The sequence below is a fragment of the Notechis scutatus genome, chromosome 1 (assembly GCF_049901735.1).
Source record: "Notechis scutatus isolate UNSWTSFEM ecotype Mainland chromosome 1, rNotScu1.2, whole genome shotgun sequence".
Taxonomy (NCBI): Eukaryota; Metazoa; Chordata; class Lepidosauria; order Squamata; family Elapidae; genus Notechis; species Notechis scutatus.
Window position 1 is genome coordinate 298,879,012 of NC_142009.1, and position 9,363 is coordinate 298,888,374.

Genomic DNA, 9,363 nt, shown 5'->3' on the forward strand with positions numbered 1-9,363 from the left:
TTATAAAGAAGTAGTTCCCAATCCTTTTGTTTGTGCTTATACAAGATTGCATCATAATTTCAATCTTTCCATAAGCAACTCTTTCTAATACTCAAATTTATCAATTACAAATTCTTCATCTCTCTCTCCCTCTTTCTCTCCCTCCCTCAAGAAAGGAGGAGAATTTTATTTTCTCACTTGTACATGTGATAGTTTATTCCAACCTTTAGCTGTTAAGTACATGGACTATGTTCCAGATACTACTACCTTTTGGGGGAGGCAGTAAAATACATCCAAAAGAATCAGTGGGAGAAGGCAACAGAGTGTGGGAAATAGTTGCTCTTCTTATTGAAAGCCTGTGTTTTTATGCAAAGCCTATTTTTTTTCCTGATTTCTCTTCCAGGGCTATTAAGTATATGTAAAGCTCTCAAAGAAAGGAGTCCTGTGTAATATAGTTGATATTTACTATGGAATTTCAGCTGAAGAGGAAACAGCAGTGGGCTTGTAGAAAAGACAGCTTCTAGATGCTGCCAAGCTATGGATGGAATACTTTATATGAACTAAGAAATTATAATTTACTGGAATGCAGATACCAGCATTCTCTAGCCCTATCCACTATAGGATGCTCTCTGCTCCTCAAGCAGGTAGGTCCAAAACAGAAAAGAAAGCTAGGACATATATATATTAAGCAATTAGGAGGTTGGGCCCTTGGTCACATGATTCCAAATTAAGAGGAAAATTATCTATACAAGCAAAGTTACTGAATGGGATCGCTTTTAATGGATAGTTCCAAGATTGTTAAAGATTGAGGAAGTCACGATGTACATAGCCAGCTGCAAGCTTCTTCATTAGCAATAAAAAGATGTGTTAGTTTTGCAGAAAGATAGTTAGAAAGAACACACAGAAGCATCTGCGCCATTGTCCCTTGGGATATATTACTGTTCATTTCCACAATTCTTACAATCCTATCCCTTTGTTCTCAACAACATTTGCTAAAGGGATCAGGTGAGAAGTATGCTGGGAAAAGAATCACTTCTGTTTCAGCTAGATGCCAAATAGATTCATTTTTTAAAATGGCTCCCCTCATAGCCCCAACAGAACTGTGCATTACACAAAATGGACAAAATAAATTTTCCCAGCTTTCATCATTGGTAGCTTCACTTGTGTGTGATTTGAAGAAGAATAAGATGAGTACTGAAAGAATACATTTTCAAATGGATACTTTGAATATTTCATTCTTCATCTTAAAAACCAAGGCTTTTTTCCACCTTAAAATTTAGAGCAAAGTTATAAAAGGAAAGGAGTGTGGGTAAATAAATACTATATTCAGATCTACTATTTTAGTGGTTTTGATTCTAATTGCTTTGCAATTAGAATTCCACCTCTTTTTTAGTCATTTTTTTCAAAAGAAATTTTCATCAGCTATGGTTTGATCTGAAATGTCAGTTACTATGGCAACCACATTTACTTCTTTGAATGCTTAATTTTAGGCAATTCAAAAAAAGTTCATCTTTTCTGTCAAGAAGTAATCTAATCCTGAATAGTATAAACATCAGAGTTTGGGATTTATATGTATTTCTAGTTTTACTTGATTCTATCACTTTACACTAGAAATATAATTAACACTTTGCTTTTTCTCTTGCGTAAACTCATTCAAAAACTCAACAATCAGAGGCAGAAAACTGAATGTCTCGTTCTGTTATCATATATTATTTTAAAACATCATTATTTTTCACTGGAACATCACTATCTGGAGAATGTTTATTGTAAAATTCAAAGACTTTCTCTTTAATAATTAAGTCTCAAATGTATACAAGTCTATGTATACATTTTCTTAAAAGTAAATCTAGCTGAAATCACTTAAGCTTACTAGTTGAGTAGATATAAGGCCGCTACTTGAAGTCTTTTATTTTCTAAGTAGCAAAAATGTAAAATGCCCACGTAACACTGAATACAAAAAGGTAAATTCTGAATACAAGACTAGCTTTTTAAAAAGTTGCATCCCAATATCTGTTTTCTATTTTTATAGCAGGATTGTGTTAAATTGGCAATTGAAAAGCAAGCTTATCAAGGAAGAAGTCATAAATAGAATGTCTGTTTTTCAATACTTTTTCCTAGATTGCTGTCCCTTATCTTGGATCTGAAACCTAAAAAGATATTTAAAAAACCCTGTTCTGTATGATGTTAAAGACCTATCCAAACCAATTTCCTATTTTCTAAAGTAACCATGCAAAAGGCCCATCTTTCCACAAGAGAACACATTTTATAGACAGAAAGCCCCAAGTTTAGATAAACATACACCAGGGGTGGGATTCTACCAGTTCGCACCTATTCACTGGAACCGGTTGTTAACAGTCTAAGCAGTTTGGAGAACCAGTTGTTAGAAAAAATTACTGGCCTAATCCTGTAAGGAAGACAGGAAGGAAACATTCTGGTGTTGCTTACAGAAACTGCCTCTTTGTTAACTCTTATTACATTCTTGGCAGGACTAGACTTCCTGTCTCAGGAACGTCTCTGGAGTTTTTTCCTCCTTCTTTGTTGGTACTTTGCTTGTGTGGAGTGACCATTCAAAGTTACAATGGCACTGAAAAAAGTGACTTATGACTATTTTTCACACTTATGACTGTTGCAGCATCCCCACAGTCATGAGAGGCCAGGCAAGGAGATGTATGCCTCAATGTGAGTGATATTGAGTTGGCCACACTCAGCCAATAACATGACCACCAAGCCATGTCCACCCAGTCACATGACCACCAAGCCATGTCCACCACTTAAGCCACGCCCACAGAACCGGTTGTTAAAAAAATGTGAATTCCCACCCCTGACATACACACACAAAAAGTGTTGATTTGATCCAGTGATTATGGTACTGGTCTACAACTGGGGACAGACAAGTTCTGAAGCCACCTTAGAAACAAAGCCAGCTGGGTGATCTTGGGCCAGTTCCTCGAGTCAAGAAAATAATCATGACTTGTCCTATGTAGTTGCCAGGAGTCCAACCTCCCTTAAAGGCACACTTATACACAAAAAAGTAATAGTTAATGTTGAATATATCTGTTCAAGACTTTGGAAAACAATTGCCAAAGTAAATAAACCATACTGAACAATATGAGCCAATAATTCAATTAATCAATCTAAGACAATGATAGTAATCTGAAGATGGGCTTCAGTAGACTGCCTCTATTAAAGGCAGAAAATCAATCCAATTCCTAGTACCTGAAACTTTAAAAAAAGGCATTTGACAAAGTGGATATCATCTTTAACTGAGATCCCAAAGGGTCATACTATGCATTATTTTTTATTACTATTAATGCACATTTTTTCTCTACAGCTTTTGCAGAAAAGGATATAGAATTTAGAAAACTCTAAAGTAGCAGTCCCCAACCTTTCTGGCATTAGAGATCAGTTTCATGGAAGATTATTTTTCCATGGATGGGGGCGGGATGGTTTTGCACGCAACCTAGATCGCACGCATATGTAAATGAAGTTTCGTTTGCTCACCCACCACTTATGCAGACTGGACCCTAACAGGTCACAGACTCATACTGGTCCATGCCCTGGGATTGGGGACCCCTGCTCTAAACAATTGAGACTGATCCTTCACTATCAACTGTCCATTGTGAATAAAAATAGGACAAGAGATTGGAAATCTTCAAATATGCACCTCTAGCAAGGAAGCATTCAAACTCTTTATGTCTTCCACTTCAAATATTTAAGAGATCGTATTTTGCTATTGAAAATATTTATCTGCAGAAACATGTTAAAATGGGTGCCTACAGCAATTATTAAATGTTACTCTAATTTGAAAAGTATAAAATTAGCAGGCAAGAATCTTTTACAATCTATGACAATAAACACCCAATATAATTTAACCAGCAGCAAATCACATATTGCTTCCAATCAGAAAAACATGTTCCTAAGGAGGGAAATTGACACAGCAGGAGTTGTGCATTTGCTCTAATCTTATATATTCATTTGATTTGAAGATTACAAATTATTCCCCCAGGAAAATCAAACACTCCAATTAAAGCACTAACAGTCAAACTGTCCCAGAATTGCAAAAGGTAAATGTGTCAAGTAGCAATGTTAATAGTCTTAATCACCTACACCCTGCCCTCTGTCCCCACAATCCTTTTTTTTTTAGTTTCAGGGTCACTTATTACTAGGGTTGTGCATAGGCAATTTAACTCACCTTGAAGCCAGATTAAATGGTTAGAGACAAAAATAGCCTGTATTATTCTGCATTGGCACTCAAATCACTCAGATTGAGATCTGCATCAGCTGGAAACTCTTTATAAAATAAAATCTTTTAAATCTATTTTAATGAGTCATCAAAAATTGACCAAGGAAATAAGCCATATACTATATTGCAATAGTAAGACCATTAAAATTATACCACTTTAACACTTTGTACATAATTTAGTATGATTATGCCAGAATGATTTTGACATTCTATCCCAAGTTCAGTAATTTAGAATCTGAAAATAAAAAATAAATGTTGTCCAGACATAAGAAAATGAGGGAAATTATGTGGTCCAACCACAAGCTTTATTTGATTATGCAAAGTTTTGTAACAAAACTACATTCTGTAATTGAACATAATTACAAAGCTCATAAAATTAGAAGCCTTGTCTTCTTAGCAAATAGAGAAATGTCCTCAACTTAATGCAAATTCATTTCCACTAAAATCTTTTTGATCATTGCTATCTTTCACTAATGTCAAATAAAAATCTGGATAGAAATAGAAATAGAAGAGTTGGAAGGGACCTTGGAGGTCTTCTAGTCCAACCCCCTGCTCAGGCAGGAAACCCTATACCATTTCAGACAAATGGTTGTCCATTCTCTTCTTAAAAACTTCCAGTGTTGGAGCATTCACAACTTCTGGAGGCTAGTTGTTCCACTGATCAATTGTTCTAACTGTCAGGAAATTTCTTCTTAGTTCTAGGTTGTGCCTCTCCTTGATTAGTTTCCATCCATTGCATCTTGTTCTGTCCTCAGGTGCTTTGGAGAATAGCTTGACTCCCTCTTCTTTGTGGCAACCCCTGAGATATTGGAACTAGTCCTTCTTTTCTAATCCTTCTACCTCACATTAACTGGACCGTAAATGAATGTACAACTGAACCCACACAGGCAACTTTCTACAATGCAGTAACAAACCTGGGACTAGAACAATTAGTAACCAACAACACTAGACTTAACAACTGCCTCGATCTCATCTTCTGCAATAGTTTGAATTCAATTTACAGAATACAAATTAAAAACCCTTTTTCAACAGTGACCACAACATGACTGACTTTTGTGTCAACACAGAAAAATCATCACAGCGACGGAATCCCCAATTATAGCTTCAAAAAAGGCAACTATGATCTTATAAACAACGATCTCTCATCCCTTAATTGGCAATTTCTATTCTCTGGATGCAATACTGTAGAAGATCATTACAACATATTTTTACTTGAAGTCAAAAGAGTCATCAAACTATATGTACCATTAACAATTCCCCAAACCAGAAAAAACAAATTACTCAAAACAATAAGGAAGCTTCAATTCAAAAAGAAATCACTTTGGCGGAAAAACAAATCTGGTCACATTGCCAACTTCAAAAGCCAATACAAAAATTTATGCCATCAGATAAAAACTAAATGCACCAATTATCACATTAAACAAGAAGAAAACCTTCTACACACCAATTCCACTCGCGCTTTCTACAATTTTATAAACAACAAACTAAAAGACTCCAGGTCCATCCCACCCCTGAAAGGGCCTAATGGTAAAGACTGCAACAACAACACTACTAAAGCCAACCTCTTTAACACATTCTTTGGCTCAGTATTTGTAAACAGCAATGGATCATGCCCAGTATTTCCTAGTTGAACCACAGACAACTACAATGATCTAATACATATCGATTTTACAGAAGACAATGTTGAAAAAGCACTATGCAATCTAAAACCATCTCTATCTATTGGACCAGACGGAATATGTGCCTACTTCTTTAAAAAGCTATTCACTGCCATATCTGAACCTCTAAGCATAATCTTTGAAGAATCTTTCAGGACCAGTTCCTTGCAAAAATTATGGTCACAAGCCACGGTCATCCCCATCTTCAAAAAGGGAGACCCCAGCCTAGTTGAAAATTACAGACCAATCTCTTTATGCTGCGTCACCTGTAAAGTCATGGAATCAATTATTAACCAATCCATCATCCTCCACTTAGAAACAAACAACCTACTCTCTAATAAACAATTTGGTTTCAGGGAAAAACTATCATGTAATCTGCAACTCTTACGCTGCAAAAACATATGGACTACACAACTCGATCAGAGCAAAGCAATAGACAAAATCTACATAGACTTCTGTAAAGCCTTTGATTCAGTGGTACACGACAAACTACTCCTAAAACTAAAATCTTACGGTACCTCTGGACACCTGCATAACTGGATAGAAGCATTCCTGTCAAACAGACAACAAATGGTCAAAATTGGGAGCATCCTATCAAATCCTCCAAGGCAGTGTTTCAGGACCAACTCTTTTCATACTCTACATAAATGACCTCTGTGATCATATTAAGAGCAACTGTGTTCTCTTCGCTGATGATGTAAAGCTATTCAACACCACAGACAATACTGCTACCCTTCAAAAAGATCTTGACTATGTATCAGAATGTTCAAACAAATGGCAACTTCAAATCTCAACAAATAAATGCTCTGTCCTACATATTGGCAAAAAAAATATCAGAAAATAAAATACAGGCTGAATGGTCAAGACCTTGTTGATGATCCAAACTCTGTCAAGGATCTTGGAGTACTCATCTCAAATGACCTAAGTGCTAGAGCCCACTGTAACTACATAGCCAAAAAGGCGTTAAGAGTTGTTAACCTAATCTTACGTAGCTTTTTCTCTGGTAATATTACACTAATAACTAGAGCATACAAAACATTTCTAGACCAATACTCGAATACAGCTCATCAGTCTGGAACCCACATTACGTATCTGATATTAACACAGTTGAGAAAGTCCAGAAATATTTCACAAGAAGAGTTCTCCACTCCTCTACTTGTTTCAGAATACCTTATGCCACCAGACTTGAAATTCTAGACCTAGAAAAGCTAGAACTACACTGCCTTTGGTCCGATCTAAGTATAGTATATAAAATTATACATTGCAATGTCCTACCTGTCAATGAATACTTCAGCTTCAGCCATAACCATAAACCTATGGTCACAAGCCACAGTCATCCCCATCTTCAAAAAGGAGACCCAAGCCTAGTTGAAAATTACAGGCCAATCTCCTTATGCTGCGTCACCTGTAAAGTCATGGAATCAATTATTAACCAATCCATCATCCTCCACTTAGAGACAAACAACCTACTCTCCAATAAACAATTTGGTTTCAGAAAAAAACTATCCTGTAATCTGCAACTCTTACACTGCAAAAACATATGGACGACACAACTCGACCAGGGCAAAGCAATAGACGCAATCTACATAGACTTCTGTAAAGCCTTTGATTCAGTGGTACACGACAAACTACTCCTAAAAATAAAATCCTATGGTATCTCTGGACAACTGAATAACTGGATAGAAGCATTCCTGTCAAACAGACAACAAATGGTCAAAATCGGAGCGTCCTATCAAATCCAGTACCTGTCAATAGTGGTGTCCCCAGGGCAGTGTTCTAGGACCAACTCTCTTCATACTCTACATAAACGACCTCTGTGATCATATTAAGAGCAATTGCGTTCTCTTTGCTGATGATGTAAAGCTGTTCAATACCACAGACAATACTGCTACCCTACAAAAGATCTTGACTATGTATCTGAATGGTCAAACAAATGGCAACTTCAAATCTCAACAAATAAATGCTCTGTCTTACATATTGGCAAAAAAATCAGAAAATAAAATACAAGCTGAATAGTCAAGATCTTGTTGATGACCCAAGCTCTGTAAAGGACCTTGGAATACTCACCTCTAATGATCTAAGTGCTAGAGCCCACTGCAACTACATAGCCAAAAAGGCATTAAGAGTTGTTAACCTAATCCTACATAGCTTTTTCTCTGGTAATATCACACTACTAACCAGAGCATACAAAACATTTGCTAGACCAATACTCGAATACAGTTCATCAGTCTGGAACCCTCATTACGTATCTGATATTAGCACAATTGAGAAAGTCCAGAAATATTTCACAAGAAGAGTTCTCCACTCTTCTACTCGTTGTAGAATACCTTATGCCATCAGACTTGAAATTCTAGAACTAGAAAACCTTGAATTACGCCGTCTTCGGTCTGACTTAAGCATGGTATATAAAATCATACATTGCAATGTCCTACCTGTCAATGAATACTTCAGCTTCAACCATAACAACACAAGAGCACACAATAGATACAAACTCAAAGTAAACCGCACCAAACTTGATTGCAAGAAATACGACTTCAGCAATAGAGTGGTCAATGTCTGGAATACTCTACCCGACTCTGTAGTCTCTTCCCCAAACCCCAAAAACTTTAACCTTAGACTGTCTACTATTGACCTCACCCCTTTCCTAAGAGGTCTGTAGGGGCGTGCATAAGCGCACCAACGTGCCTACCGTCCCTGTCCTATTGTTTCTCTTATTCTTTTATTTTTCTTATATGTACCCATTTCATGTATTCACAACTATGTATACACTTATACTTATTATCTTGTAAACAATTGGCAAATCAAATAAATAAATAAATAAATAAATAAATAAATAAATAACAACACAAGAACAAACAATAGATACAAACTCAAGGTTAATCGCACCAAACTTGATTGCAGGAAATACGACTTCAGCAACAGAGTGGTCAATGTCTGGAATACTCTACCTGACTCTGTGGTTTCTTCCCCAAACCCCAAAATCTTTAACCTTAGACTGTCTACTATTGACCTCACCCCTTTCCTAAGAGGTCTGTAGGTGGCGTGCATAAACACACCAAAGTGCCTACCATCCCTATCCTATTGTTTCTTTTATTTTTTTATTTTTCTTATATGCATCCATGTATTCATAACTATGTTTTGTACTTATACCTATTATCTTGTAAGCAATTGACAAAAATAAATAAATAAATAAAATAAAATAAAATAAAATAAATAAATAAATAAACTAGACATACCCATTTCCAGCAACTGTTCTTTATATATTTTAGCCTCCAGTCCCCTAATCATCTCTATTTCTTGGGGAGAAGATTGAACACATAGCATGTAACACAAGTCCTCATTAGGACATGTGATGGGAAATAGCTGTTCTCTTGCTTACCTGAGTTTCTTAATGAAGCTATTGCTCTTTAATGTGAAAGGAATAAAATTTAATAACTGTATGCACTGCTTTGTTTATCAGGGATTTAGATCATGTTTAGCTCC